We start from the raw sequence: 22,133 nt of genomic DNA, 5'->3' as shown, positions 1-22,133 counted from the left end.
GTGCCAAGACAGTGGCAGCAGCTTTGCTGAACATTTTTGCTAGGGTAGGTTTCCCTAGTGAGATCCTAACTGATCAGGGGTCGCAGTTCATGAGTGAACTGTTACATTGTCTCTGGGATGCCTGCGGTGTACAGCACCAGCGCACTACCCCTTACCATCCCCAAACAAACGGATTATGTGAGAGGTTTAATGGTACCCTGAAGCAGATGCTTCGGACCTTTATAGAGGCGGAGGGGAAAGACTGGGAGATTCACCTGCAGCACTTGCTGTTTGCATACCGAGAGGTACCGCAAGAATCTACAGGCTTCTCCCCCTTCGAGCTACTATATGGCCGCAGGGTACGTGGACCTCTGGACCTCTTCCGTGAGGGATGGGAGGGGGAGACTACTGCTACTGATGCTTCAGTGATCCAGTATGTAGTAGATCTCAGAGACCGGTTAGAGATGCTTATGGGGGTGGCCCAGGACCACCTCAGGGCTGCTCAGACCAAGCAGAAGCAATGGTATGACCAGCAGGCCGTAGCAGAGAATTCATCCCAGGACAGCAGGTGCTTGTTCTCAAACCCACTCGGGAGAACAAGCTGATGGCTGCCTGGTCGGGACCGTACCCGGTTATCCGAAAGGTGAATGAGTGCAACTATGTTGTACAGGTAGCGCCTGAGAGGCACAAGACATATCACATTAATATGTTAAAGGAATACAGAGCACCGAGTATGGGAGCAGTAATGGCCATTTGTAGCCCACTGCTGGAGGATCCGGCGAGCAATGCTCTGCCTGATCTCCTAGGGGAGGCAAAGCAAGGAAACACTGTTGAGCAGGTAGAGATCGGGGCACAGTTGAGTGCTAGGCAGAAGGGAGAAGCCAGGGACATGCTAGCTCAGTATAGCGCCCTCTTCACTGACATGCCAGGGACCACACATCTCACCAAACACCCAGTACACACAGGGGACCTGCAGCCTCTGCATAAGCACGCTTATAGAGTGTCAGCAGAGGTCAAGACAAGTATGGAGAGAGAGATTGAGGAGATGCTGACCCTAGGGGTAATTACTCCGTCCCAGAGCCCTTGGGCAAGTCCAGTAGTCCTAGTGCCTAAGAAGGACAAAACCACCCGGTTTTGTGTGGACTACCGGTTGCTCAACGCTGGGACGGTGTCAGATGCTTACCCCATGCCCCGCATGGATGAGTTACTAGATGAACTCGCGGGGGCAAAGTATCTGACCACCATGGATCTGAGCAAAGGCTACTGGCAGATTCCCCTGACCCTGGAGGCTAGGGAGAAGTCAGCATTCTTCACTCCAAGTGGCCTCTATGAGTTTTTGGTGATGCCATTCGGGATGAAGAATGCCCCGGCTACCTTCCAACGCCTGGTCAATAGGTTACTGGAAGGGATGCAGAGCTATGCCAGGGCTTACTTAGATGACATTGCTGTCTTTAGTAATTCCTGGGAATCCCACATAGGACATGTAGCTGCGGTGCTGGATAGAATCAGGGAGGCTGGGCTTACCTTAAAACCCACTAAGTGTATGGTAGGTATGGCAGAAGTCCTGTACTTAGGGCACAGGGTGGGTGGAGGGCATTTCAAGCCAGAGCCAGCCAAGGTAGAAGCCATAGTTCAGTGGCCTGTTCCAAAAACCAAGAAACAGGTCATGGCCTTTTTGGGCACCGCAGGGTACTACAGAAAAAAACCCCTGACTGATCTGACTAAGAAGCAACTGCCTGTGCTTATTACCTGGTCTCCTGCTGTGAAACTGCTTTCCAGGCACTGAAAGCTGCGCTTGCTGAGGCCCCCATCCTGGCTGCCCCAGATTATACCAAGCATTTTCTTATTCAGACTGATGCCTCAGACTTTGGTGTGGGGGCTGTGTTGAGCCAGGTGGGGGACGACGGCAAAGAGCACCCTGTGGTGTATCTCAGTCGCAAACTGCTCCCCAGGGAGGTGGCATATGCCACCATTGAAAAGGAGTGCTTGGCCATTGTGTGGGCACTCAAAAAGCTCCAGCCCTATGTCTATGGGAGCGCTTTCACGGTCATTACCGACCACAATCCCCTGAGCTGGCTACAGAGGGTATCAGGGGAAAATGCCAAACTGCTGAGATGGAGCTTGGCTTTGCAAGAATTTGAATTCACCATTCAGCACAAAAAGGGTAGTGAAAACAGCAATGCTGATGGACTTTCACGCCAGGACTATCCCTCTGAGACTGAATTCATTAATGGTGCCAGCAGTGCCCCACTCCCCGTCAGGGCCAGTGGGCCACAGGACACGCATTAAGAAGGGGAGGTGTAGAGGGAGAGAGGGGGTGGCCCGGTATTAAAGGGGTTGCACCCCATTTGGCCACCCCTGACCGCACCAGGGAGACAAGGGGTTAACTGGGCTGAGGTCCAGAAATGTGATGTAACCCTTGTTATGACATGTAAATGTATTTTCCCCTGTTCCATTGTAATGTCTGGTTACTCAGTGTTTGCATCACACACACACTAGAATCCATCCGGGAGCACAAGGGTTAATAATTCTTTAATGATTATAGCTCTTTGTGTAAGTTTCCCGCCTTTTCGGGCACCATTTTGCAGGTCCCCATTGGCCGCCATTAGGGCTCAATGCATTTCAATAGGAATTTGTGCTGTTTTCGTCCTGTTTCCTGTAGTGACCAGCAGGTGGCGTCCGAGAGGGAGAGCGGCGGTTTCCCATTGAAAGTCAATGGGCTCATTGACTTCAATGGAGATGCCTCGAGGTAACCTAGTTGGCTGCCGTCCAGACCGCAAACCGCAAAGCGGATACAATGTCCTTCAAAAGAGCTAAAATCACTGGGTCAAGTTCAACGTCAATTAGCGGGGAAATAAACTGTTTTAGGGCACCTAGGGATAAAATTATTTTTGCCCCTAGTTCCTAAGCGTCCCCCCACTCGACCACCACCGGGTCCCCGAATCCTGGACCCCCGATAAGGGTCGAACCAGATAGAGCGGGTCGCGCCATAGGCTTTGCCGGCGGCGGCAGAAACGGCTCAGAAAAATGACTAAGTGAGAAATGCTGAATTTTAGGAATCCATATCTCCGGTTCCAGAGGGTTCAGCGGATCAGGGTTTGGGGTATCTGTAGCCACTGCTCCGGCATCGCTGCAGAACCATCCTTGACCCGCTTGGACCAACCCGACGGAGTATGGACCCCCTTGAAGTTCGGGACTTTTCCCATAAACTTCAATGGCAGAAAACCCCCATTGACTTCAATGGCGGCGATTTACCATTGAAAGTCTATGGCGGAGCTGCCCGTTGTTTTCAATGGGGATTTAGTGAAAAGCTGAGATTTCTTTTTCAATGGAGATTTTTGTATTAAAATGATTTAATGTGCATTGGTGTAACTCCGGTTTCTTAGGTCGTAGCAAGTCGCTTTTTGGACCATATGGTGTCCCAGTTCTGGCAATGCGAACTGGGAAGTTTGGACCTGCTAAACCTAACGGAACCGGATATTTTAATACGTTTATGTTTTATGCTTAATAGTGTATCTTAAGGTATGGACAAAGACCCAGAAGAGATTCTTTTGGGCCATAAGGTAGCAGATGGCCCTGGGGACGCCGCTATGTCTAGGATTTAAGTGCTGTTCAAAGAGTTTTATCACCCTCACTGTTTATCCGAAGCCCAAACCAGGGCAGGTCTTAAGTGTTCCAGTTAACACCTTTCAACAAAGGTTTTCCTGCCAGAACTCCAAATGGTAGACTGTCTGGCATTCCTGACGTAAATGTGGGGCTTCAGAAATGAGACCCCCAGAGTTCTACTGCGCATGTGCCAACTAGCAGGGGGGCATGGGTCAGAATGCTTTCCCACGTTAGTGAGTGGCTGGAGGTAATTGTAAACCAATCCCCTGTGCTTAAGGTTAAGAATAGAAGGAGAATGGTTTATAAACTGCTGTCCACCCATATATCCTTTGTCTTCGTTTGCTGATATGGTTACCTGATATCACCTGAATGATTTCCTCACTGCTGAAAGAAATGCTACATCATACTTCTCATTCCCCAACCCTTAAGTAAGTGTACTTCTTGTTCGTTACTGTATTATCTGTTGTGTTCACCTATATTCTAAGAAATAAATACAATTTATTATATCTTAAGCCTCGTTCAGTTCAAACCCAATTATTTTTGTGTAATATTAATAAGCCTGTGGAAGCTATCGTCACAAGGAGGTATTATAGTGTGTATTGTGGGGAGAATTAGTGTGTGTGTTGTTTGGGAGTGATATTCGGGAGGATTGTGTGTGCAGAAGGAAGAATGAGTGAGGGGGGAGTAAGGGAGCAGGATTGAATGAGAGGGGGTCATTGAGTGATAGCGGGGAGGGGAGGGAAGAGTGAGGAGAGTGGGTGTAGGAGGGAGCAGTGCAAGAGACCGTCGGGGGCAGAATACATGGTGAGAAGGGAGGCTGCCTAGAAGCATAAAAATCTACTTCACCACTGTTCTGTACTCTCTTCAATACTCTGTGTTACAGATCTCTCTGGCAAGAAATGGGGTCCAATGGCAAAGACTGCTCTAAATAAGATAGTATAAATGAACACAGAGAGAAATTCCAAAGAGTAACCCAAGAAAATACAAGTGAAATCTAATCGTAAGGTAATTAGTCCCATTAAGTGAAATACATAAAGGAATAGTCCATAAAAAAGCACAAAGGAAAAAAATAGGAGTACTTTATTGTGATGTTACATTTCAGAGAATATAAAATTATAGGAAAACAATTCCACTTTGTTCAGAAAACCAGAAAGTCTTGGTCCCAGGTGGACTGAATTTTTATTGCAAATAAGTTCCTTAATACACAAGTAAAGAATATAGTTACTTATTCTATTCTCTACTGTAAGACGTGCCACATTGCCCAATATTTGGGTACAGTGCCCAGATTGTGACCATGCACTACAGAGGTGAGATTCCCCCAACTCCAATTTGCTACACACTCCAAGAGAGATTATTGTGATCAGAGGTGGAATGAGAGGGGTGAGAAGGGTCGCTGCCCAGGGAGTAGCCTGACAGGGGGTACAGAAATCTCTTTTGGTGCATATATTGCGGAGCTGCATTGATTGACTTGTCAATCAGCTCTGCTGCCTATCCCATTGACATCATGATCCGGCACTGTGATCAGCTGCAGCGCTGACCCAGGTGTGTTAGTGCAGCACTTTACAGGGAGGGAACAGAGGTTGTGGATGACAGATGCTGGGGATAGGCCATGAGTACGGGCCAGAGTAAGGTGGAGACTTTCTGTACTCTGCATACAGGACACTGCATGCATGACAGTGTCTGTGTGTGTGTGTGTGTGTGTGTATTCCAAGTGTCAGTGTGCATAAGTAAGTGTGCTCTGTAAGTATGCCTGTGTGGCAGGTATAGGGGGGTGGTTCAGCTGGAGGAACTTATCCAGGCACAAAAGCACATAGATGCCCCAGATTATACCACCCCAAATGCTGATAATATCCTGCTGCACTTTACAGAAGATGATGCAGATGTCAGTGGGTGGTGGGTTCATTAAATCCATCCATCATATCATAGCCACACTGTGCATATGATGTACTGAATCAATCACAGGAAGACATCTCCATGGTAGGGGTAGAAGTTAACAGAATATGTCCAGCACTGTGGTGTGTAGCCCATAAATAATAATTGTGCACATTACAGAACATACTTGCAACTGCAAGATCATTTTGCTGCTTGTAGTGTTTGCTCTTGTCCTGTGCAGTGTTGTCGTAGATCCGTCTCTTCAGTGTTCACTGCAATAAAAGTAAGACATTGCATTAATATTACAGAAGTTTGGGAGCTGAAATCCCACTATGCTGCAGACATTTTCCCTTTGCATAAGATTCTTGTGATTATATCTCAATGATGATCAATAACAACTACATCATAACACAGCCGCTCAATACAAAATATGTATTTGCTATCAATGGTCATGGAGGCCAAACGTCACACAATGTACAGATACTGCTGCGGCCGAGTTTATTCGAGCATTTGCCCGTTCTTGGCCGCAGCAGTAACCTGGCGCGCGCCGGAGGGTGCCGGGCGCACGCCGAAGCAGCGGAGGAGCGCCCTCCGATCGGGGCTTTCTCCCTTCCGCTGCCGGGTCCGTCGGGTCCCCCGGAACCCCCTGCCGCTGTCCCCCACATCGGGGGACACCAGTGCTCCCTCGGGGAGCCCTGGACGCGCGTGCAGGGGGCGCAGGCACCCGATGACGCGTGACCGTGCATCGGTGATGCGCGGCACGCTGAGGGAGTGCGGCTAGCACGCCGGGGCATCCCCCGGCTTGCGGTGCTAGCCGTGCTTCAATAAAACGTGTCAGTAGTGTAGCAAGGATTATTTCTTCCTCTGGTGCATTATGATGGGATGTGTTGTAAGATTCTGCATTATTAGCATCACTGAATCTTTTGGAAACTGAGTAATATTCTATGTTTTAATGCAATATTATGGATGATCAGCCGGTAAAATAAAGCTTACTGTATCTGTAGCCATGCTCTACCCATGATGTGCTGAATCAATGACTGCAGAGTGATTCAGAGTGGTAAACATGACTGGAACTCATCTCTGAATAGAGGACAGAACAGCAGTGCAGAGTAGGAGGTGAATGTATCTCAAATGGAAGACTTAGTAGCTGTGTGGGGAGTAGACAGTACAGACTGATCAAATAAATAGTTAAAGGAGTATCTTCAACATTACTTGGCTTTGTTATCAACATTGAAGTTTCTCTTGTTTTTTCTGTTATTTAAATCACTACTACTGATGCCATGTGTAACCTGTACTGAGAGATATACTCTACTGGCCTAGATGAAACCATATGATGCAAACAGGATTCATCCCACTCCAGATTCATATGATTGCACCACTTCAACCTTTAATAAAACACATAGAACTACAGCAGTGCGCTACTGCACATGTTCTTGTTATGAATGGTAGTAGATGTGGTCCTTGGGTCAATACTTCATACAGCAGCCACACTCTACTCATGATGTATTGAATCAACAAAAACCTGCATGGTACAGATCACAGGAAGGGTAGAGTAGAGGGGAATATGTCCAATGCGAAACCCTTAGCAGCTGGATTGTGTGGAGTCAACAAAACGACAAATACTAAATGAGAAATATACACATTGCTTATCTGTCTCTGTGTAGTCATTTTCCTCCTCTTCAACTGTCTTTCAAAATTTCTCTTCTGACAGAAAAGAAACACATGGCTTCAATATTCACTGTTCTTCCCTCCTGAAATAAAAGTTAAGCATTGCATGGTTATGATCATACATACAATGAACCTTGCGCCAAACCATGTGATCCAAAGTAAATCCACCTCCCTCCCATAGCTGTGTTCCTTCTAGAGCTTCTACCACACAAGTCATTAATGTTCGTGACACTGTACTGCAGTCACAGTCTGCACACAAAGTACTGAATCAATTACATCACACTGAAAAGGCAGTCTACATGATGCAATAGTTAACCATAATAACTCTGTCATGCAAATGACAGGAAAACCTATATGTATATCATTAGGGGAGAGGGGAAAAATAATTAAAAAATAAGTGCGACAAATAAAAACAGATTATAGGAAAGTAAATCCTTGCCCTGGGAACTTTACAATCTAATAGAAATGTTAGAAGACTTAAAGAGAGGCAGCAGTTGGGGGAAGAAGTGCAGTAGATGACAATGCTTGTCCTTAATGGTGGGTACAATTAGTAGAAAGCACATCTTGGGAACAATAGTTGTTAGCAGTGACTGTGGGTGTGGGACAGTAGCCACGAGTCAAAGTTTTTTAAATGCTTGATTTAAGTCGTGAATTTTAAGATTGGTCTTACATGTGGGTGGAAGAGGTTATGTTGGCATATACTGAGTGTGAGGAAGTTTCACATGTACGGTCCAGTGATGGAAAATGGTTTCAGGCAAGTGAGAGAACAGTAGAGGTGAAAGAAGTTTACAGGAGACAGTTATGGTTATAGTGCAAGAGACAAGCAAGGGCATAACGAGAGATCAAAGATGATATGCAAGAAGGAGCAGATTAATGGAGAGCCTTAACAAAAAGGTAAGGAGGAGAACTTTGTAGGTGATACAAAAACTTGATGGGATGCCAGGACAGGGATTTAAGGAGATGAGCAGAGACTGTTGTGGGAGAAAGTGAGATAATTCAAGCAGCAGAGTTTTGCATAGGAGAAAGTTGTGAAGCATGGAGGCCTGTTAGTAGTATGTTAAAATAACCTATAGGATAACAGTATACATTGGAGTTTTAGCAGTAGGTTGAGAGGGGAAAGGGAAGATCTTGGCAATATTACAGAGAAAGAGGCAACACATTTTACCCATAGCCGTGCATGTGAATGGAGATGGAATTGAAGAGCCAAATGTTACTCCTATGCAACATGTTTGATGACAAGATAGATGGTAGTACTGTTTACTGTGATGGAGAAAGGGGATAATATGAGCCCAGTGTTAGACATTAAGTTTAAGGCAGTGGAGTGCCATCCATGAGCATATAGCCAGGAGACAACCCAAGAGTAGGGACTGGATTGCAGGAGTGAGAACAGGGGTGGATAGATTTGTGTGTGTATCATCCGCATAGAGATTATATCTAAGGCCAAAAGCATTGATGAAGTCACCAAATGATAGTATGTAGAGAGAAAGAGAGATCTCAGAACAGAGCCCTGATGTATACCCACAGACAGATCAATAGAAGACGAAGACATGTTAGCAACAGAGATGGAGAATGTGTGACAGGAAAGTTATGATGAAAACCAGGATAGAACTTTGTTACTGATACCAAGAGAGAGTTTAGAATATGAAGGAGGAGAGTGATTGAGAGCATCAAACGCAGCCGATAGATCAAGTAGGATTAGTAGGGAAAAACCTTGGGAATTAGCTTTAAGCACAGTCTGTAGAACGTGCTGTACGAAAGGCAGGTTGTAAAGGATCCAGGAGGGCATGTGATTTAAGAATGTTGACACTAGCAATTAGAAGGCAAACAGCATGAGGGATACAGAGCGGTAGTTAGTAAGGCACATAGGGTGTAGTTTGTTTCTGACAAAAGGGTGACCGCTACAGGCTTAAAGTAAGAGGGCAAAAATCCAGAGAATAGGGAGAAATTGAAGATGTGGGTGAGAGTGGGGACTAAGAGATGCAGTAAGGTGTGAGGGGATACGATCTAGAGGGCATGTGGTAGAGGGAGAATAGAAGATGATTAGCTTCCAGCTCTGTAAGAGAAGAAAAGGAGTCAAGTGCAGAAGGAGATTTGGGTAGAAGGAGAGAAGGGGGAAGGGACAGAAGGAATCTCCTTTTGGGTGGCATCCACCTTGCCTCTGAAGTAGTCAAATGCTTGAGGAGAAGTGAAGGAAGGATGGCAAGTGGGAGGAGAAGGTCAGTGGAGGGAGTCAAATACAGAGAAAAAAAACAGCGTAAATTAAATTTGAGTGTTGATGAGTGTGGAAAAAAGTAGTGTATTTAGCCCTAGAGAGCAGCTTTATACAGGACAGGAGACATTTTTACTGTAGAAAAATCAAACAAAGTGTGAGATTTCCTCCGTAGGTATTAAGAACAGCGAGTGGAAGTGTGATGAGTGTGTTTGGGAATTTAGCCAAAGGTGTGGGTTAGAGGGATGAGTGTGTCAGAGCCTATAGGGGGCATATAGATAGGAGGATAGCATTGTAAGAGTTAATAAGATTGTTAGTTTAAGCAGAAAGAAAGAGAGAGAAGAGAGAAGAGAGGTTAGAGTAGATGTCAGAGGAGAGTTTAATTAAGCAGAGGCAAATCAGTGGGACAGGTAAGATGCGGTGAGGGGAATGACTGATTGTGACTGATGAGAGCAGAAGAGGTTATGTACAACTAGAGCCTTGTTAGTAAGAGTGGACATTCCAGAGGGCACAGGAGAAGGGAAGAGAAAAGTAAGGAAAGGAATGTGGATTACATTAGATAGGTTAACACTCTTAGTAGGGAGGCCTGATGTGTATATGAGCCGGTCCAAGATTATAAGAGATATCCCCCAACATCAGCGAGCATAGAAGGAGACACAGAGATAGGTGTAGAGAGAGACAGAGATAGGGATATGTAGAGAGAGAAGGGCGTCAAGAGAATGAGACAGATAGGCGTAGAGAGAGGAGACATAGAGAGAGGGGGCTTTGAGAGGGGGGCGTAGAGAATGAGGGAAGGTGGAAGAGAATAGGATGTGCAGGAGTGCATTTCATTGAGCAGTGCAGAAATAGCTGCAATAGAGGTCTGTACAAATGGTGCTTTGTGTAGACACATGCAAAGGTAGGGGAAGGAAAGTGTATAGAACATGTGGATAAAAGCAGGAGTGTGGAAGTTAGAGAAATTAGAAAAGTTTTACAGAGGAGTGAGGAAACAGTAAACAGAAAGAACAAGAGAGAGGTTACATTGGGATGACGTGCTGTGGTAGAGAGAAATGCTAGGAGAGAGCCTCCAGATATTAGAGGACATGAATTGAGAGAGCAAATGTATAAATCAAAACCGGAGGGGGAGGTATAGCACGAAAGCTTGCACAGCAGTTGATGAAGATTATAGTCTTAAAGTTGCGTGTACCTGTCAGGGCACTCAAGAAGGTCAATGCTCACAAGTGCAGAGTTCATGAAGAAATGCTGAATCCAGTTCCCCTCCAATTTAATTTTAATATAACTTTTTCATTCTTCATTACTGCAAAAAGCAAACAAAACAAAACCACATTGCATTACTATTTTCAAAATGGATTGAATGACATATTCAACAGTAACTGTGTGATGCCAATATTGCCTTCTCACTCGTAGGCCAGTACGGTCAGGTACCCAGTACTGATAAAACAATAAGTGCCCGTACTAAGTACCAATATGAATTATAAGGAAATGTAAAATCTCCAGGTCTCTCTCCATCTCTGCAACAGATATATGGATAAGCCCATATTAAGGCATCACGTGACCGGAGCCGTCACTGACTGGGTATACGCAAAGATGCAGGGAGATGCAAAGAAAGGGAGGGAGACAGGGAGAAGATGGGAAACGGAGGGAGGCACGGATGGCAGGCCTCTCTCTTTCACTGGTGCATGCAAGGAGCTGGTCCCAACATCCACAAAGTGTGTGTGTATTATTGGTTGTGTTTTATGGTGGTAGGAGGATAGTGTGTATATTGTGTGTGTGTGTGGGAGTATTATATTGTGTGTAGGGTATTATAGTGTGTATATTATGTTGAGGTGCAGAGGAGAGTGTTAGATTGGGTATCTTGTGTTAGGGGGTATTGTGTATATTGTGTTTAAGACTATAATATTATTGGGGAGATTATTATTGAGGAGGTATTAAAGTGTGTATTGTGGGGAGTATTAGTGTATGTATTATTTGTGGGTGACAGATGCTGTGGGTAGGCCAAGAGTACGGGCCAGACTAAGGTGGAGACTTTCTGTACTCTGCATACAGGACTCTACATGCACTGCAGAGGTGAAATTCCCCCAACTCCAATTTGCTACACTCTCCAAGAGAGAATATTGTGATCAGAGGTGGAAGATGAGCAGGGTCACTGCCCAGGGAGTAGCCTGTCAGGGGGCATGGAAATCTCTTTTGGTGCGTATGTTGCCACGTGGCATTGATTGACCGGTCAATTAGCACTGCTTCCTATCACAGTGACATGATCCGGTGCTGTGATCGGTTGCAGCGCTGACCAAGGTGTGTTAGTGCAGCAATTTACAGGGAGGGAACAGAGGTTGTGGGTGACAGATGCTGGGGGTAGGCCAAGAGTACGGGCCAGAGCAAGGTGGAGATATTCTGTACTCTGCATGCCCATCCTGCATGCCCAGGACTCTGCATGCATGCCAGTGGCTGTGGGGTGTGTGTGTGTAGGTATGCCAAGTGTCAGTGTGCATAAGTAAGTGTGCTGTGTGTGTAAGTAAGTTTGCCTGTGTGGCAGGAGGTGTAGGGGGGTGGGGGGCGGGGGGCGGTTCAGCTGGAGGACTTTACCCAGCACAAAAGCACATAGATGCCTCTGATTATATCACCCCAAATGCTGATAATATCCTGCTGTAGATGCACTTTACAGAAGATGATACAGATGTCATCAGTGTTTGGTGGGTTCATTAAATCAATCCATCATATAATAGCCACACTGTGCATATGATGTACTGAATCAGTAACACCAATCACAGGAAGACATCTCCATGGTAGGGGTAGTGTTGAAGTTAACAAAATATGTCCAGCACTGTGGTGTGGAGCCCATACATAATAATTGTGCACATTACCAGAACAACATATTGTCAACTGCATGATCATTTTGCTGCTTGTAGTGTATACTCTTGTCCTGTGCAGTGTTGTAGTAGATCCGTCTCTTCGGTGTTCACTGCAATAAAAGTAAGACATTGCATTAATATTACAGAAGTTTGGGGGCTGAAATCCCACTATGCTAATGACAGTTTCCCTTTGCATAAGATTCTTGTGATTATATCTCAATGATGATCAATAACAACTACATCATAACACAGCTGCTCTATACAGAATATGTATTTGCCATCAATGGTCATGGAGGCAATATGTCACACAATGTACATATATAGCAAGGATTATTTCTTCCTCTGGTGTATTATGATGGGAGGGTGAGATTCTGCATTATCAGCATCAGTAAATCTGTAGGAAACTGAGTGATATTCTATTTTTTAATGCAATATTAGGGTAAAATAAAGCTTGCTGTATCTATAGCCATGCTCTACCCATGATGTGCTGAATCAATGACTGCAGAGCGATTTAGAGTGGTAAACATGACTTGAACTCATCTCTGAATAGAGGGTAGCACAGTAGTGCAGAGTAGAAGGTGAATGTATCTCAAATGGAAACCCTTAGCAGCTGTGTGGGGAGTAGACAGTACAGACTGACCAAGTAAATAGTAAAAAGTAGTAACTTCAACATTACTTGGTTTTGTTCTCCACTCCTGTTTTTCTGTTCTTTAAATCACTAATACTGATGCCATATGTAACCTGTACTGAGAGTTATATACTCTACTGGCCTAGATCAAATTAAATGATGCAAACAGGATCCCTCCCACTCAAGATTCATATGATTGCACCACCTCAACCTTTCATAGCAATAACATAGAACTGCAGCAGTGCGCTACTGCACATGTTCTTGTTATGAATGGTAGTAGATGTGGTCCTTGGGTCAGTACTTCATACTGTAGCCACACTCTATTCATGATGTATTGAATCAACAAAAATCTGCATGGTACAGATCACAGGAAGGGGTGGAGTAGAGGTGAATATGTCCAATGCGAAACCCTTAGCAGCCGGATTTTTTGGAGTCAATAAAACGACAAATACTAAATGAGAAATATACACATTGCTTATCTGTCTCTGTGTAGTCATTTTCCTCCTCTTCAACTGTCCTTCAATTTTCTATTTTGCAAGAAAATGAACACATGGCTTCAATATTCACTTCTGTTCTGCAGTCTTTCCTCTTGAAATAAAAAAGTTAAGCATTGCATTATTATTATTATAATTATTATTGACGATACATACAATGAACCTTGCTCCAAACCATGTGATACAAAGCAAATCCACCTCCCTCCCACAGCTGTGCTCCTTCTAGAGCTTCTACCACACAAGTTATTCATGTCAGTGAAACTGTACTGCAGTCCCGGTCTGCACACAATCTACTGAATCAATGACATCACACTGTGTCACACAATGTCATGCTAACGACAGGAAACAATCTTTGTATATATCTTTGTATATATAATAATAATAATGATAATAATAATAAAAAAAATAAGACAGGACAGACACTCCTACATTGCAATCAATAGAAAATAACTGGGACAGGCACTTCAAGGATGCATACGGTCCCGGATAAACTGTAGCTACCTATACACGTGTGCCTTGTCTCTAGACTCTGCATATATCTCTATTTATATACCACCTATTGTGTACTCAGCGCTTTACAAGAGAGACCAAAAAGTACAGGAAATTATTATACAATAAGTTCAACAAACAAAAACAGACAATAGGAAAGTAAATCCCTGTCCTGGGTAGTTTACAATCTAAGAGAAATGTAAGGAGACTTACAGAGAGACAACAGGTGGGGGAACAAGTGCAGTAGATGACAATGCTTGTCCTTAATGGTGGGTACTTGTAGTATAAAGCACTTCTTGGGAACAATAGTTAGTGACTGAATGAGTGACAGTAGCAACGAGTAAAAGCTATTGAAATGCTTCATTTAAGTTGTGAATTTTAAGGTTGATCTTAAATGTGGGTGGAAGAGGGTATGTTGGCATATACTGAGTGTGTGTGAGTTTCACAGGTAAATTGATGGGAAAGGGTTTCAGGCAAGAGAGCGAGTGCGCAGTAGAGGTGTAAGAAGTATAATGGAGACAGTTATTAGTAGAGCTTAGGAGACGAGGAAGGGCATAACGAGACCAAAGATGATATGTAGGAAGGAGCAGATGAATAGAGAATAGTGTTGGACTGGGTCCTCAACTATAAAAAAATGGGTAACGGGTACCCGGCCAAAATGAAAGGTTCTACCCGGTCGGGTACACGGTTTGGCACTTACCTTCCGGGTGGCGGTGACATCTAGGATCAGCAGCAGTCCTGTGACGGTGGCAGCATCTGTGGTGTCTTCAGCCGGCGGGGGAGCTGCAGGCTCACAGACACAGCTTACCTGCTTCGGTGCTGTGGAAGTGATTCCTGCAGCTCCCCCCGCCAGGTGAAGACACCTCTGATGCTGCCAACATCAGAGGACTGCTGCTGCTGATCCTAGATGTCTTAGGAAAGGTAAGTATAAAAGATTATTTCCAGCTGCCCTGACATTACCCGACGCCGGGTATTACCCGGCCAAGTCCACTTCTCAGTGGCCGGTTTCGAGTAATGTCCGGGTAGCTGGAAATGTGTCGGGTAACGCCGGGTACTCGGTACACCACTAATAGAGAACCTTAACAAAAAGGTAAGGAGGAGAACTTTGTAGGTGATCTGAAACTTGATGGGAAGCAAGGAGAGGGATTTAAGGAGGAGGAGGAGATGAGCAGATACTGTTGTGGGAGAAAGGGAAATTATTCAAGCAGCAGAGTTTTGGATAGATTGCAAATGAGAAAGTTGTGAAGCAGGGAGCCCTGTTAGCAGTATGTTAACCCATACGATAAGGGCATGCATTGGCGTTTTAGCAGTAGATTGACAGAGAAAAGGGCAAATCTTGGAAATATTACAGAGAAAGAATCGACAAACTTTAGCCAGTGTCGTGAATGAAGATGGAAAGGGAAGAGTCAAATGTTACTCCTAGGCAATGTGCTTTCATGACAGGATGATGGTAGTACTGTTTACTGCGATGGAGAAAGGTGATATTAGGCCAGATTTAGGGGGAAATATGAGGAGCTCAGTTTTAGACATTAGGTTTAAGGCAGAAGAGTGTCATCCATGGAGGATATAGCCAGGAGGCGACCCGAAACTAGGAACTAAATGGCAGGAGTGACGGTAGGGTGGATAGGTGTGTGTATCATCTGCATAGAGATGATATCAAGGGCCAAAATAGTTGATAAGGTCAACTAGTGATAGTATGTAGTGAGAGAGGTCCCAGAACAGAGTCCTGAGGTATACCAACAGACAAAACAACAGGAGACAAAGACACGTTAGCAACAGAGATGGAGAATGTGTGATGGAGAAGTATGATGAAAACCAGGATATAAGTTTGCTGCGGATACGAAGAAAGAGTTTAGAATATGAATGAGAAGAGTGATTGACAGTATCAAAAGCAGAAGAGAGATCAAGCAGGATTAGTAAGTAAAATGGACCTTGGGAATTTTCTTTATGTACATAATTGGTTACATTGGGAAAGGCAGATTGTGAAGGGCCCAGAGGAGCATGTGATTTAAGAATGTTGATCAAACGGGAGATCACAAGACGTTCTAGCAATTAGGAGGCAAATGGTAGGACGGATACAGGGCGATAGTTAGAAATTCACACAAGGTCAAGGTTATTTTTGAGAATAGGGGTGACCACTGCATGCTTAAAAGGAAGAGTTGAAAGAGCCAAAGGATATGGAGGAATTGAAGATGTGGGTGAGAGTGAGAATATAGGATTGAGAGGGCATGTGGTAGAGGGAGAAGAGAAGATCAGGTTCCAGCTTTGTGACAGGAGAAAAGGAGTCAAGAGTGCAATGAGATCTAGATAGAAAAAGAGAGAGGGGGAAGGGAGAGAACGAATCTACTTGTGGATGGCATCCACCTTGCCTCAAGTGAGCAAAGGCTTGAGGAGAAATAAAGGATGGATGTTAAGTGGGAGGAGAAAGTCAGTGTTGGGACTCAAATACATAGAAGACAGTGTGAATGAAATTGGAGTGTTGATGAGTGAGGAAAAAGTAGTGTTTGACCTTAAAAAAAGGAGCAGAGTTTTACAGAACAGGACAAAGGTTTAGTGTAGAAAATCAGACTGTGAGATTTCCTCCATAGGTGTTAAGAGCAGCAGTGTGATGTGATGAAGTGTGATGAGAGCGTGCTTGTGAATTAAACCAATGCATGGTTTAGGCTGCGTCTATAGTAAGCACACAACAGAAGGCAAAGTTAGCGCATGCCTGTCGCTCCAGCAATCCCCGCACTGAGGTCCGAGGCGACGGGGAGGCCCTGCATCGCTCGCACGCACTGTGGACGACCAAGCGTGTGCCCATGATAATCACGGCCTTAGAGGGATGAGTGTGTCAGAGCCTAGAAGGGGCATATAGATGATGGAGGAGGAGGGAGGAGGAGATGATAGCATTGTAAGAGTTAACAAGATAGTTAGTTTAAGCAGAAAGTGAGGAGAGGTTAGAGATAAGGGTAGATGTCAGAGGAGAGAGTTCAATTAAGCTGAGGTATCGAGTAGGACAGGGGTGAGGGGAATGAGAAGTGGTGGATGATGAGAGCAGAAGAGGTCATGTACAAATAGACCATGTTAGTCGTAGAGCAGACATTCCAGAGGGCACGTGAGAAGGGAAGAGTAAAGTGAGACAAGGAATGTGGATTACATTAGATGGGTTAATACGCTTAGCAGGGAGGTGGAGAGAGAGAGGCAAGAGGCAGAGAGTGGTGCAGGGGTTGAGGAAGAGATGTTGCATGTACCTTATCAGAACATTAAAGAACATCAATTCACACTGGTGCAGAGTTGATGATGAATCCAGTTCACCTCCAATTCAATTTTAACAGAAATGTTTCATTCTTCATTACTGAAAAAAAAGAAAAGTAAAAAACATTTCATTACTATTTTCAAAATGGATTGAATTCCCCCAACAATGACTATGTGTTACCAATATATCCCTCTCAGTCCCACTGCAGCATATACTGTACCAGTGTGAAAGTAGGAAGGTACACAGTACCGGTAAAACAATACGTGCCGGTACTATGCACCATATGAATTATAAGGGGATGTAAATCTCCCAGTCTCTCTCCATATCCGCAACAGAGCGGGCTCCGGTCAGTGGCATGGATGCCCATATATGGGTATGCTCATATTTGGGCATCCCATGTCACTGACCGGAGCCGGCTCTGAGTATAGGGATATATGCGGAGACGCAGAGGTGCAAGGAAATGGGAGGAGGCACGGTGAGAAACAGGGAGAGACCACAGGAAGATAGAGGGCAACAACTTCCACAAGGTACTTGTATGGGTATAATTGTTTGTATTTTGTGCAGAGGGGGTAATTTCAGATAAAATACAATTCTCCACCCTCTACGAAACAATTCCACTTTGTTCAGTAAGCCAGAAAGTCTTGGTCCCATGTGGACTGAATTTAATGCAAATAAGGTCCTTAATACACAAGTAAAGAATAAAGTTACTTATTCTCTACTGTAAGAAGTGCCACATTGCCCACTATTTGGGTCCTGTGCCCAGATTGTGACCATGCATGGCAGAGGTGAGATTCCCCCAACTCCAATTTGCTACACTCTCCAAGAGAGATAATTGTGATCAGAGGTGGAACTAGGGGAGGGTGTGAGCAGGGTCACTGCCCAGGGAGTAACCTGACTGGGGGCACGGAAATCTCATTTAGTGCATATGTTGCGGCACTGCATTGATTGACCGGTCAATCTGCACTGCTGCCTGTCACAGTGACATCCTGATCGGGCACTGTGATCAGCTATAGCACTGACCCAGGTGAGATAGTTCAGCACTTTACAAGGAGGGAACAGATGTTGTGGGTGACAGATGCTGGAGGTAGGCCAAGACTGTTGGCCAGAGTAACGTGGAGACTTACTGCACTCTGCATGCCCATCCTCTCCCTGACATCAGGGGAAGGAAGTGGCCCTGGGGTGTGTGTAGGTATGCCAGATGTCAGTGTATGCATAAGTAAGTATGCCTGTGTAGTGGGAGGTGTAGGGGCGTTAAGCTGGAGGACTTAAAACAGGCACAAAAGCACATAGATACCTCTGATTATACCGCACCAAATGCTGATAATATCATGCTGTAGCTGCACTTTACAGAAGATGATGCAGATGTCATCATTGGTTGGTGGGTTCATTAAATCAATCCATCATATCATAACCACACTGTGCATATGATGTACTGAATCAGTAACACCAGGAAGACATCTCCATGTTAGGAGTAGAGTTGAAGTTAACAGAATATGTCCAGCACTGTGGTGTGTAGCCCATAAATAATAATTGTGCACATTACCAGAACAACATACTGTCAACTGCAAGATCATTTTGCTGCTTGTAGCATATGCTCATCCTGTACAGTGTTGTAGTAGATCCGTCTCTTCAGTGTTCACTGCAACAAAAGTAAGACATTGCATTAATATTACAGACGTTTGGGGGCTGAAATCTCACTTCGCTGCGGACAATTTCCCTTTGCATAAGATTCTTGTGATTATGTCAATGATGATCAATAACTGCATCATAACACAGCCGCTCTATACAGAAGATGTACTTGCTCTCATTGGTCATTGAGGTAATACGTCACACAATGTACAGATATAGCAAGGATTATTTCTCCCACTTGTGCATTATGGCATTATGATGGGAAATGTTGTGAGATTCTGCATTATCAGCATCACTGAATCTTTTGGAAATTAAGTGATATTCTATGTTTTAATGCAATATTATGGGTGATCAGCCGGTAAAATAATAATAGCTTGCTGTATCTGTAGCCATGCTCTACCCATGATGTGCTGAACCAATGACTGCAGAGAGATTCAGAGTGGTAAACATGACTGGAACGCATCTCTGAATAATGGGCAGCAAAGCAGTGCAGAATAGGAGGTGAAAGTATTTAAAATGGAAGATCCTTAGCAGCTGTGTGGAGAGTAGACAGTACAGACTGACCAAGTAAATGGTAAAAGGAGTAACTTCAACATTACTTGGCTTTGTTCTCCACATTGAAGCTTTCCTCCTCTTTAAATCACTAATACTGATGCCATGTGTAACCTGTACTGAGAGTTATATAATCTACTGGCCTAGATGAAACCATATGATGCAAACAGGATCCATCCCACTCCAGATTCATAGAATTGAACCACCTCAACCTTTCATAACAATCACATAGAACTGCAGCTGTGCGCTACTGCACATGTTCTTGTTATGAATGGTAGTAGATGTGGTCCTTGGGTCTTTACTTCATACTGTAGCCACCCTCTACTCATGATGTATTGAATCAACGAAAACTTGCATGGTTCAGATCACAGGAAGGGGTAGAGTAGAGATGAAAATATTCAATGTGAAACCCGTAGCAGCCGGATTGTGTGGAGTCAATAAAACGACAAATACTAAATGGTAAATGAGAAATATACACATTGCTTATCTGTCTCTGTGTAGTAATTTTCCTTCTCTTCAACTGTCCTTCAAATTTTCTCTTTTGCAAGAAAAGGAACACATGGCTTCAATATTCACTTCTGTTCTGCAGTCATCCCTCCTGAAATAAAAGTTAAGCATTGCATTGTTATTATGATAATACATACAATAAACCTTGCTCCAAACCATTTGATGCAAAGCAAATCCACCTCCCACCCACAGCTGTGCTCCTTCTAGAGCATGCATGTCAAACTCCAGTCCTCGAGGGTCCCAAACAGGCCAGGTTTTCAGTAGGGATATCCTGAAAACCTGGCCTGTTTGCTGCCCTCGAGGACTGGAGTTTGACATCCTTGTTCTTGAGCTTCTACCACGCAAGTCATCCATGTGAGTGACACTGTACTGCAGTCCTGGTCTGCACACAATCTACTGAATCAATGACATCACACTGTAAAGGCAATCTACAAGATGTATTAGTTGTCCACACTTCCGAAATGTTACTTTTATGTCCAAATCACTTATTCCCATGACCTGATATTTGTATTTGTTATTTATAGGACTGTCACAAAGAGTTGATGAGGTCACCAAATGATAGTATGTAGAGAGAAAGAGAGATCTCAGAACAGAGCCCTGATGTATACCCACAGACAGATCAATAGAAGACGAAGACATGTTAGCAACAGAGATGGAGAATGTGTGACAGGAAAGTTATGATGAAAACCAGGATAGAACTGTGTTACGGATACCAAGAGAGAGTTTAGAATATGAAGGAGGAGAGTGATTGAGAGCATCAAACGCAGCAGATAGATCAAGTAGGATTAGTAGGGAAAAGTGAACTTGGGAATTTGCTTTAAGCACAGTCTGTAGAACGAGCTGTACGAAAGGCAGGTTGTAAAGGATCCAGGAGGGAATGTGATTTAAGAATGTTGACATTCTAGCAATTAGGAGACAAACAGCAGGAGGGATACAGGGCGGTAGTTAGTAAGGCACATAGGGTGTAGGTTGTTTCTGAGAAAAGGGTGACCACTACAGGCTTAAAGTAAGAGGGTAAAGAGCCAGAGAATAGGGAGGAATTGAAGATGTGGGTGAGAGTGGGGACTAAGAGATGCAGTAAGGTGTGAGGGGATACGATCTAGAGGGCATGTGGTAGAGGGAGAAGAGAAGATGATTAGCTTCCAGCTCTGTAAGAGAAGAAAAGGAGTCAAACGCAGAAGGAGAATTAGGTAGAAGGAGAGAAGGGGGAAGGGACAGAAGGAATCTCCTTGTGGGTGGCATCCACCTTGCCTCTGAAGTAGTCAAATGCTTGAGGAGAAGTGAAGGAAGGATGGCAAGTGTGAGAAGAAGGTTAGTGGAGGGAGTCAAATACAGGGGAAAAAAGACAGTGTAAATTAAATTTGTGTGTTGATGAATGTGGAAAAAAAAGTAGTGTGGTTTGGCCCCAGAGAGCAGCTTTATACAGGACTGGAGACATTTTTACTGTAGAAAAATCAAATATCAATTGTGTGATTTCCTTCATAGGCATTAAGAACAGCGAGTGGAAGTGTGATGAACATGTTTGGGAATTTAGCCAAGGGTGTGGGCTAGAGGGACAAGTGTGTCAGAGCCTAGAGGGGGCATATAGATAGGAGGATAGCATTGTAAGAGTTAATAAGATTGTTAGTTTAAGCGGAAAGAGAGAGAGAGGTTAGAGTAGATGTCAGAGGAGAGTTTAATTAAGCAGTGGAAAATCAGTGGGACAGGTAAGATGGGGTGAGGGGAATGACTGATTGTGAATGATGAGAGCAGAAGAGGTCATGTACAACTAGAGCCTTGTTAGTCAGAGAACGGACATTCCAGATGGCATAGGAGAAGGGAAGAGAAAAGTAAGGAAATGAATGTGGATTACATTAGATAGGTTAACACTCTTAGCAGGGAGGCAGAGGCAGGGAGGCCCGATGTGTATATGAGCAGGTTCAAGATTATAAGAGATATCCCACACATCAGCAAACATAGAAGGAGACACAGAGATAGGTGTAGAGAGAGACAGAGATAGCTCTATGTAGAGAGAGAGGGACGTAGAGAGAATGAGACAGATAGGCGCAGAGAGAGGGGGCGCAGAGAGAGGAGGCGCCAAAAGAGGGGGCGCAGAGAGAGGGGGCACAGAGAATAGGATATTAAAGAGTGCTTTTCATTGAGCAGTGCAGAAATAGCTGCAATAGCGGTCTGTACAAATGGTGCAGTGTGTAGACACATGCAAAGGTAGGGGAAGGAAAGAGGAGAACATGTGGATAAAAGCAGGAGTGTGGAAGTTAGAGAAATTAGAAAAGTTTAACAGAGGAGTGAGGAAACAGCAAGCAGAAAGAACAAGAGAGAGGTTACATTGGGATGACGTTCTGTGGTAAAGAGAAAATGCTAGGAGAGAGCTTTCAAATATTAGAGGACATGAATTGAGGGAGCAAATGTATAA

At 44.4% G+C, this 22,133-nt stretch overlaps 1 long non-coding RNA gene across 9 annotated transcripts in view; it reads right to left on the bottom strand.

Moving 5' to 3' along the window:
- Window positions 1–7,113: 7,113 nt before the first annotated feature.
- The window catches only part of LOC142486340 (uncharacterized), a 55,756-nt gene continuing 40,736 nt past the window's right edge, over window positions 7,114–22,133 (bottom strand). For 8 of the 9 annotated variants that reach the window (XR_012798900.1, XR_012798907.1, XR_012798904.1 and 5 more), the window contains 2 exons: window positions 19,690–19,811; window positions 18,606–18,671 (listed from right to left, as the gene is read on the bottom strand). This is a non-coding gene — a long non-coding RNA (uncharacterized LOC142486340). Of the gene's footprint in view, window positions 7,209–10,520; window positions 10,632–12,195; window positions 12,294–13,281; window positions 13,400–18,605; window positions 18,672–19,689; window positions 19,812–22,133 lie in introns of those variants that run through there. The other variant, XR_012798906.1, reaches the window with a different exon arrangement.

Source organism: Ascaphus truei, unplaced genomic scaffold (genome assembly GCF_040206685.1).
Source record: "Ascaphus truei isolate aAscTru1 unplaced genomic scaffold, aAscTru1.hap1 HAP1_SCAFFOLD_826, whole genome shotgun sequence".
In the NCBI taxonomy this organism is placed as follows: Eukaryota; Metazoa; Chordata; class Amphibia; order Anura; family Ascaphidae; genus Ascaphus; species Ascaphus truei.
Note: the sequence above shows the minus strand (reverse complement) of the source record. Positions and strands in the feature narration are given on the sequence as shown.